We start from the raw sequence: 11088 nt of genomic DNA, 5'->3' as shown, positions 1-11088 counted from the left end.
CAAAAAGAGCACGAGATATCCTTCAGTGCTGGCGGCTCTGCTGCATGTCTCTGACACACAGAAACCCTGCGCATCATTATTATGTCGGCATATTATCTCCACATGACCGTTTCCAGCTGAACAAAAGATATTTCTCTCATTCACAGCAGCAGAATAGGACTGCAGCCGCCTTATTTCTGTTCACTTCCTTCAACAGCAGAGCGGTTGCTTTGTGCTGTTATGTGTTGCTCGGCTTGGAGCCAGAGACTGAGCCGAGACCACTCGCTGTAAAAAATAACTTGTGTTTATTTACTGCTGAAGAGAAGAAGCTCTGAGAGAGAACTGGGTCACAGCCTCAGCAACAGTTACTCACAGAGCAGCAGGCGAAAGCCTCCGTCATCAAATGCCACATATACAGGTATTACTGTATACTCAGTGTAATACTCACACACGAAACGACTACAAAGAGACACAACACGACTACAAAGAGACACAACACGACTAAAAAGATATACAACACGACTACAAAGAGACATAACATGACTACAAAGAGGCACAACATGACTACAAAGAGACACAACATGACTACAAAGAGGCACAACATGACTACAAAGAGACACAACACGACTACAAAGAGACATAACATGACTACAAAGAGACACAACACGACTACAAAGAGACATAACATGACTACAAAGAGACATAACATGACTACAAAGAGACACAAAATGACTACAAAGAGACACAAAATGACTACAAAGACACACATAACGACTACAAAGAGACACAACACGACTACAAAGAGACACAACACGACTACAAAGAGACACAAAATGACTACAAAGAGACACAACACGACTACAAAGAGACACAAGACGACTACAAAGAGACACAAAACGACTACAAAGAGGCACAAAACGACTACAAAGAGGCACAACATGACTACAAAGAGACACAACACGACTACAAAGAGACATAACATGACTACAAAGAGACACAATACGACTACAAAGAGACATAACATGACTACAAAGAGACACAAAATGACTACAAAGAGACACAAAATGACTACAAAGACACACATAACGACTACAAAGAGACACAACACGACTACAAAGAGACACAACACGACTACAAAGAGACACAAAACGACTGCAAAAAGACACAAAATGACTACAAAGAGACACAACACGACTACAAAGAGACACAACACGACTACAAAGAGACACAACACGACTACAAAGAGACACAAAACGACTACAAAGAGACACAAAATGACTACAAAGACACACAAAACGACTACAAAGAGACACAACACGACTACAAAGAGACACGACTACAAAGAGGCACAACATGACTACAAAGAGACATAACATGACTACAAAGAGACACAAAATGACTACAAAGAGACACAAAATGACTACAAAGACACACATAACGACTACAAAGAGACACAACACGACTACAAAGAGACACAACACGACTACAAAGAGACACAACACGACTACAAAGAGACACAACATGACTACAAAGAGACACAACACGACTAGAAAGAGACACGACTACAAAGAGACACAACATGACTACAAAGAGACACAACACGACTACAAAGAGACACAACACGACTACAAAGAGACACAACACGACTACAAAGAGACACAACACGACTACAAAGAGACACAAAACAACTACAAAGAGACACAACAACTCCTCTGCTGCCAGATCGGCCTGCACTCGACTGACATTTGTGCCGACCTCTCATAAGCCCAAAGACACTCCTTAGAAATGTCAGAGTATCTTTTCATCAGCGACGAAGGATACGTTCTGGGCTCGTGCTTCGTCTGCACCGTGCGGCGCGTTTCGTTTGCCAAATCATCCATTTGGAAGAGCAAATAAAAATGTCAGAGCACCACTTCAGTGATGGAGTGTCTGTGCTGAGACTCGGCCACGTTTAACTGCTTCATATTCACAATGCAAAATACACAGAGGGGAGTGAACTCATGAGGAGGGTAAAGGGTTAGTACGTACATTATCCCACATGTCTTCAATACTCAGCACATTACATACACTTTTTAGATCTTGGTGGTCTTTAGCAAAAATCCTAATCACAATTATATTTGTGGATAATGAGGTCACGATATTTTAATTACTCAACACATATTTATGAAGCTTAAAAATAAATTATTTTACTGTGGATTTTCTTGAACTTTAGATATAATTCAACAGAAAATAAATGTCAAAAATGTAGATAATAAAGTAAATAATACTAAAAATAACACTAACAATAATATTATTATTATTAATAATAATAATAATAATAATATTGTTAGTGCACTTAGAGCCTACTAAAAACCACAAAACCTAAATATTTAATATATAAAATAATATATAAAAAGACTAGACTAAAATAAATTTGATCAAATATAAGTCGTAGTGCAACAACCTACTGAAAACTCCTCAAATATCAGAAGCTCAACAAAACGTTGGACAAAAATCTTAATAAATGAAGTGATCAGAGAAACAAGCTGAGTTAAGGATTATTTTTTACAGTGTTGACTTAAAAAGCCACAAATATCCCTCGTGAGGCAGTAAAGAGTTTACAAATAATACTGGAAGTTGTTTTTGGTCGTTAACATTTAATATTATATAGGAAATATAATAATACTTGATTGACTGATCAGATCAGAATCTGAGGAGAAAAAGTTTGAACACGACCGTCCATACCGTGATAATTCCTTATTATTATCATTGTTTTTATTACAAATATTATTACAGATACTAAATACGAAATACAGATATTATTTTTATTTTTTACAAAAGAATTCAACAAACAAATGAGAAAATCTGAATTTATTATTATTATTATTATTATTATTATTATTATTATTATTATTATTATTATTATTATTATTATTATTATTATTATTATTATTCTTTGCACTTTGTGATAACTGACATGAAAACAGACTCTTACATTTAGCTTATTAATGATTGTATTTTTCATAAAGGTGTTCTCCTCTCGAGGATATTAAATTAGTTTAGTTTTATTAAATTAAAACTGATTAAATATAATTGACCTGTTGTTTGTTAGTAGTTTACTCAATCTTTAGGTGTTGCATTCAGGGACATCAGTTGCTTTCTTTCAGCCAACTAACGCCTCCCTCATAAACCACCAAAATAAAAGCTCTGACACTGTTTGCCAGCAGAGCAGCCTGCTGCACGGTGTTTGTTTTCCCAAATATTCCTCGTTAAACATTTTCCTGTGAGTGACGACCCGGGCTGCGTTCAGGACCGGCCAGGCTTCACTAGGTTCTGCCAGAACTGACAGATGGCCTGGCCCGAGGTGCACGACAAAATGAAACTAACGTCCAGCTGATAGGAAATCTGGTGGAGTTGCTGCACGTCTTCCTCGGACTTTAAATCCTGATAGTTGAGAAGGAATGAGAATTAATCTACAGAAAAGTATCTTACCTGGAGCAACATACACACATTGTAATGTGTGTATAATCAGATGTAGTGAGACAGAGACATGTGTAATGTCCCTGAAGGTAACGTTTCCTCTCTCCTGTCATGGTGTCATCAGTCCTGTGTTGTATATGTAGTGAGACAGAGACATGTGTAATGTCCCTGAAGGTAACGTTTCCTCTCTCCTGTCATGGTGTCATCAGTCCTGTGTTGTATATGTAGTGAGACAGAGACATGTGTAATGTTCCTGAAGGTAACGTTTCCTCTCTCCTGTCATGGTGTCATCAGTCCTGTGTTGTATATGTAGTGAGACAGAGACATGTGTAATGTTCCTGAAGGTAACGTTTCCTCTCTCTCCTGTCATGGTGTCATCAGTCCTGTGTTGTATATGTAGTGAGACAGAGACATGTGTAATGTCCCTGAAGGTAACGTTTCCTCTCTCTCCTGTCATGGCGTCGTCTCCCCTCTGAGCAGCGTCAGCGTTGTGTTTGTCTGCAGAAGCTTCATAAACTGTTTCTCCAGTTTTAAGACACTTTCCACATCCTGGTGTTTTTAACTCTATATTTGACGGATGAAGGATTTTAGTCCTGAACGTCTGGATCTTAAGTTCTCAGAGAAACAAGCTGAACAAACGTTAGCGGCAGCCGAACAGCGTGCAGGAGAAACTCTGATGTTTAACCTTTGAATCAGAGGAGAGACAAACCCCCATGATGCACCTCTGCTGCACCACCATACCAAACTCCCATGATGCACCTCTGCTGCACCAACACACCAAACTCCAGCTTTTACTATTGCTTTGAATGAAAGCGGCAGAAAATGACATTGTGCGTTTAAACTTGAACTAATTGGACAGACCATATAATCCAAATGATTAAAGTAATACAGGGGGTGGGGGGTACATTGGGGATGGGGAGGCTTGGATTGACCTCCCTCCAGTTTAAAATGCTGGCTACGGCCCTGCAGACATGCAGCCAAAAGATGATAATAAAAACCCACAGCAGCAGCTACAGTAAATCTGAAGTCTGTGTCCATTCAGAGCAAACAGCTTAAAAACTGGGAGCAGCTTGGGATGTAAAAGCCTCCACAGACAGACAGGCAGGCAGACAGGCAGGCAGACAGACAGACAGACAGGCAGGCAGGCAGACAGACAGGCAGACAGGCAGGCAGACAGACAGACAGGCAGACAGGCAGGCAGGCAGACAGACAGACAGGCAGGCAGACAGACAGACAGACAGGCAGAGGGGACTTGAAGAGTTTCACCGCTGAGCCGTGAAATGAAAAGTAGCAGCTGATGTAGCAGCAGACCTGGCCGGGTGGGGGAGGGTTACAGCGGGCAGGCAGGCTCCGGAGGGAGGGAGGGAGCGGGACTACTTTCTGTCAACGCTGCAAGCTGACTACAAACAACTTTTACTGTCAGCTTTTATGTACAATTGTGCCTGTGTTAATGTATGTTGGTTTGAGGAAATCCCCCGTAAGTGTTGTGTTGTTAAACAAAATGGAGTGAAGGTTAGTGGGACCGCCGACATGAACAAAAAGCTCCACAGCAGCGTCGACAGAAGCTGCCTCTGTCCATGGTGCTACTCTGCTATGTCAAAAATGTCGGCTTCACTATCTATGTCCACTTAAAAACACACACGTAACCGCCATTTTAGGTTCACGTTTGTGGTTTAAACTGCGGTGAAGTTGTTCGCTGTCGAGTTAACAATAAATTGAACTGCCATCTCTGCTCTTCATCAACTCTCCGATCACATACTCTTCTGAGACCCCCTTCCTTCTTCTAATTGGTTCCCAGCGATGTCCTTCAAGGCTCACAACTCCTGATTGGTTGACTCTTCCCGCCCACCAGCAGCTTCGACCAGTAGCGGCGCGTCTTGTGTCCAAAGGGGCGGGAGGAGGAGGAGGAGGTGGCGGGGGTCAGGCTAACAGACATGGGGGGGAAAGAGGCTGGATTTCTGGGAACAAACTGCCATATTTTGGCCTCTTTGTGTTTGAAGAACCATACAAGATGTGGTTGGAGGCTTCATGTGTATCGACATATTTTGATATGGTCTGATCCCCACATTGTCCTGGTCTGTCTCACTTAGTTGTGATGGGATGTGGCTGCCATGTTTACTCTTCTTGTTAATGCTGGAGATGAATCATGTTAGATGTGTAACCACGGCCTTTTCTAGGTTACAACTAAATTACTTCTAAACTAGCTGAAGAATAATCAGAAGTTATATCAAAAGTCTGTAGCCTTAATGTAAATGAATAGGTGGAAAAACTGAAGGTCAAAAAAGAACATAGAAATTTGTATTTTGCACTATTTCATGACATTTATAGACTAAACGCGATTAATCAAGAAAATGTGTTAAAAATGCAAACGATTCTTACTTACAGCCCTTTTATAGCAATTTTATGGCCTAAAAACGATAAGTCGATGAAATGTATTAAGTATTATGAAAATAATTCAGCCCCTATCTCCTTTTATTGTGTTGTGTAGCCCTTCATAAAATCTGTTATAAAAAGTGCTATATAAGTAAATGTATTATGTATTTATCAATAATATTTGGTATTTTATACTTTATATATTTTTTTCTTAATTATTTTCTTAATAAGTGTTTTGTGTATATATAAATACATACTATTTATTTTGATTAATATTATTGTATTTTCTATATTTTATTTTTATTGTAATATTTATTTAAATAAAAATAAATATGATTTATTAATATGAATATGTATCTGTTTTATTATATATTATATATTTTACTTTATGTTTCTCGTGTTATTTATATTTTCTTATTTTATTTTATATTTATTTACTATTTGTTTAATTATTTATAAATATGTTATTTATTTATTATAAACACACTTGAAGTAGTTGTAGCTCCCCCCCCGGCCGCCTCACTGCGCATGTCTCTCATACTCCATCCGGGAACTTCAGAATTACCATTGACAGCCGAAGCGCAACTTTTCCCCAGGCAAAGTGAAATCAAACCGCGGACTCGGACAAAATATAGTCCCCGTTTTTCAACTTAAAATTACCGAAAGAAAAGATAACCCGCTCCCCGTTGGACCCCTCGACGTTCGGCCGTTAATCTGGACAGGACCCGACCGGGGCCTGAGCTCTTTCCGCCGGGTTTGGAGCACTTTTGAAGACGGGCGGAAAGTGTGTGATGAGTCCTAGCCTTGTAAAAAGAAGCGAGAACTTGCTTTTTGCAGCCTGAGTAGTTCTCTTTCTTTCAATTGTTATTGTCGCTTTAAAAAAATCTTTTAATTCACTTAAACTTCGTATCGGCCGCGTCGAAAGTGGGATAAAAGTGCTTTTCCGGTCGGAACATGGAACTACAAGGCCTGCAAGAGGCGTTGAAAGTAGAAATCCAATGTCATCAGGTAAATGAAACATCGTGTTATTCTATATGAGCAAGTGAGTGAGAGCTGGGGGGAATCTGAAGGGATGAGAGGTTTAACACTGCGAGGGATAACTACATAATGTCGACACAACGACCACTGACAAGTCTCATTTAAGTGCACTTTACACTGTACTTTTTAAGCTAATTGTCACGGGTGTTTTCGCCGAAGCAACAATATTTTTTGGAGTGATAATAATGCGGTGGTGGCGATCAGGACGCGACCTGAATATTTATGAGGTGCAAAGAGTCGCTGCTGCTGCTGCTGCTGTGGCTCTCATCCCCGCTTTGTTCCTCCCTTTTACATACTAAACTTTGCTCCTCCATCCTCCATCGTTTTACAAAACTAGTTGCACAGATGAAGCAAGACCCACAGGTAAAAAATAATAATAATATATATATATTTCCCTGGAAGCTTCTTCGAGGCGATAACGAGGGAGTGTGCCTGAAACTTTATCAGCATAAATCAGAAATTTTTTTTCATCGTGACTTTGCTGGAAAAATACTTTCATTGTTGTGTGTGTAAAAATAATGCTCGTTTATGTTTATTTGATATAGGATGGAGAGCTTAAGAGACAGCTGCACGACAGGAGAATAACAGCCCTAAGCGATAAACAAGTAAGCTCCGATATGTTTCCTCTTTTTCTGCCCATCTTCTTGTGCCCCGTCGTGGAAGCTTAAACTAGCCACAACAAACATGGTGGCTTGTATAAAAGTGAACCCCCTCCCCTTCTCTGTTTTATTTCACTGTGTTGCACAAGCTAGCTTTAACCTCTGCTTCTTGTCTCGGAGACTCAAAGTTGTGTAAAAATGTTAGCGTCCATTTTGTCGACATGTTTGTGGAGAGTAAAGAGCTAATGAAGGAGCTAGCTTCAACTCTCCGCTCACACTTTCTCTGTGGACGTTATTGTTGAAGTTGTGTGGGTTAAAGAACCGTTGGTGTCGTTGTGGAGTTTCTTTTTAACGTCTTTTCTTGCGGTTTTGTTACTTTATACTTGTATTATTTCTTCCCGGGTCACGTGACCACAGCGGTGCATTTGATTCGCCCACTTTCACTTTTTTTCTTACTATCTTTTGTAGCTAGCAAACGGTGTTATATTAACTTTGAAGCGATGAAGATGAAGATGGAGCCGGGGAGCAGCAGGGCTGGCGGGATGCTGAGGGAGAGGGAGGCCGGCTGCTGCTTCAGCACCGCGGCCAGCTCCTCTCCTCTCCGGCTGCTCTGGCTCCTTGCTGCTGCCTGCTTGCACCGCCCCGCCGGTCGGTCCCAGCCCCGACTAACAGCGGGGACTGGTCCGAAGGCCCATTGTTCCGAAACCACAATAGTTCCGATAAATGTCCCAAAGCCCACAGTAACCGGCCCGTTATCCCGGAAACAAAAGCCTAACTGGCTTGAAGGCCCGTTGCTCAAAAATACCCACTGTGGAGTTGGAGTTCAGTGACTGCCGGCCTTACTACCTTCCAGACTCCGTTAACATTTTGCTCAATTTAACAGAACATTTCTAAAGCATCATGTTAATCACAACGTGTGGCTTTGTATGACTTCCTAAAGAAACACTTTTCATTTCGGCTGATATTTAACTTTAACAGCTCTTCTAGGAACAAAGTTAAAAACACATTCTTGAGTTGGAGTTCAGTGACTACATTCCAGCCCCCATTAACATTTTTCTCAATTTAACATATACCGTGTAAAGCATTACGTAAATACAACTTTTAACTTTGTATGACTGCCTAAAGAAATAGTTTTCATTTCGGCTGATATTTAACTTAAACTGGGAACAAAGTTTAATACACACTCTGTTTGAAGTTCATTAATTACATTCCAGACTCTGTTAACATTTCGCTCAGTTTACCAGATTATATATAAATCCAAAGTGTAAATCATAATGTATGGCTTCGTATGACTTTTCATTTCGGCTGGTATCTAACTTTAACAGCTCTTCTGTGAGTAAAAGTTCAGTGTCTTTCCAGACTCCATTAATATATTGCTCAATTTAACAGATAATGTATAAATCATAACATGTGGCTTTGTATGACTCCCTCAAGAAATACTTTTCATTGTGTCTGATATTTAACTTTAACAGCTGTTCTGTGAGTTCAGTGACCGTGGTCTTACTACTTTCCAGACCCGTTTAACATATTGCTCAATTTAACAGATGCAGTTTAGCTCCTGATATATGGCTTTGTTTTCTGAAACATAACTTTAACAGCTCTTCTGGGAACAAAGTTAAATCCATACTCTGCAGTTGGGGTTCAGCGACTGCTGGCCAGACCTCATTAACATTTTGCTCAATTGAACAGATAATGTATAAATCCTAATGTAAATCATAAAGTGTGGCTTTGTATGACTCCCTAAAGAAAGACTTTTCATTTCGGCTGATATTTTACTTTAACGGCTCTTCTGTGAGTTTGAGTTCAGTGACTTTCAAGACTTTTTTTTAACATATTGCTCAATTTAGCAGATAACTTATAACTCACAACGTGTGGCTTTGTTTGACCCCCTAAAGAAAGACTTTTCATTTCAGCTGATGTGTAACTTTTAACAGATCTTCTGTGAGTCTGCCGGCCTGACTACTTTCCAGACTCTATATTAACATTTTGCTCAATTTAAGAGATAACGTGTAAATCATAACGTATATTTGAACGTAGCGTCTTTGTATGACTCCTAAAGAAAGACTTTTCATTTGGGCTGATATTTATCTTCAACAGCTCTTCTGTGAACTCAGTTAAATAAACAAAGTGGGATTTCCTTTTTTGAATAATGGAGCATGCCACCACACAACTTCAAAATGACTTGTGCGTTTCTGCTGTTACTCCTGGTTACAGCGTGAATCCACAGGTTAAAACGGAACAAAAGGAACTTGAGTTTGGTGTAGTAGACGACACCAACACAGACCAACACATGCATGCAGGCTTTGACTAAAGTGAAGGATAACAGAGCCACTATTTAGCTTTTATTTCATGCTTTAATTGGATATAGTAGGTGTTCATAATATACAATAATACACGGCTCAGCAAGAAGAAGAATTCAGGGAAAATAGGTCGATTCTTTTTATTATTTATCTCCTCGTTCTGCTGTGTTGTATTTGAATGATCAGAGGCTTGTTTTCTACCTCTGCTTGGCTTTAATCGATCCAGTTTCCTGCAGGTTCTGAGATTTGATTTGTTGCAGTTATTAAACTTGCTGCATGTAAAAACACACACACACACACACACACACACATCCAGCTGTTCATCCAGTTTCTAGTGATGACGCTGGCTCTGAATGCTGAATCTAAATTTGTGTTGTAGTGTCTATTTTCCTCTTCTTCTGCTTTCAGTTTTGTAGTGGAAGCTTCCATTTTGAGAGAGAAAAGGGGGGTGGTTTCTCCCCCCCCCCCTCTAACATGGAGAGGGAAAAAGTCTGCAGAGTTTCATGCAGGAGGAGGAGGTGGAGGAGGGGGGGATGGGCCCCATTCATGCCTAACATTACCATTTTGATTGCTTTGATGCTGTTTTTGGTTTGGAGGCGGGGGGAGGGGTGGCAGGGAAAAGAGAGACAGAAAGCCCAGTCAGCACCGACTGCACGGCGGTGTTTTTAATCACCACACTGATTTATTCTGCTTTTTAGCTGCAAAAATGACCCCTCACTATTTCTCTCTGCACAAATACAAAGCGCTTCAGTCCTTGAGTTTCTCTTAGCGGAGCTTTAACCATGATTTTGGCTCAAACGAAGCACAATTTGGGGCTGTTATGCAACCGAAATAAACTCTCCTTGAACTTTAAGCTGCTCAGAAAGCGAGTGTTTATCAGAAATAATTAGATAACTGCACTCGTGTTTACCATTTTGGGAAAATGTCTCCTGGCCGCGATGAAGCCTGGAGGTCATTTGATGGTCACAGTTTGATGGAAGTTTTTATTTCCTGTGACAGACGTGGAGAGGAAATGTAAATAAAAGCATCTGCAGGAGGATTTAATTTGGGAGCTCTGAGTGTGGAGCGCAGTCTTCAGCGTCCATGTTGTGAGTAAGAACACGTTTCTAATAACAGAACAGCCAGTGGTTATCAGGAGGAGGAAACCGGCTCGCTGCAAGTTGACGGATGTAAATGCAAATCAGGAATGATTAGAAAATAAAATAGATGGCGATGCATTCATGAGTTTGACTGCAGCGTTTACTCTGCTCGTGCATTCACATCCAAGGTCTCTCCACAACACCACATCGACTCCTTTATCCTTGATGGCCGTGTGTTTCTGGCCCTTGAAGAAGAATGGA

General features: G+C 40.3%; 1 long non-coding RNA gene across 1 annotated transcript in view; it reads left to right on the top strand.

The window, feature by feature from the left end:
• Window positions 1-6391: 6391 nt before the first annotated feature.
• LOC115004714 (uncharacterized) overlaps window positions 6392-11088 on the top strand; it is a 73131-nt gene continuing 68434 nt past the window's right edge. Inside the window, exons 1-2 of the long non-coding RNA XR_003831875.1 lie at window positions 6392-6819; window positions 7395-7454. This is a non-coding gene — a long non-coding RNA (uncharacterized LOC115004714). The remainder of the gene's footprint in view (window positions 6820-7394; window positions 7455-11088) is intronic.

This window comes from Cottoperca gobio, unplaced genomic scaffold (genome assembly GCF_900634415.1).
Source record: "Cottoperca gobio unplaced genomic scaffold, fCotGob3.1 fCotGob3_172arrow_ctg1, whole genome shotgun sequence".
Lineage (NCBI taxonomy): Eukaryota > Metazoa > Chordata > Actinopteri > Perciformes > Bovichtidae > Cottoperca > Cottoperca gobio.
Note: the sequence above shows the minus strand (reverse complement) of the source record. Positions and strands in the feature narration are given on the sequence as shown.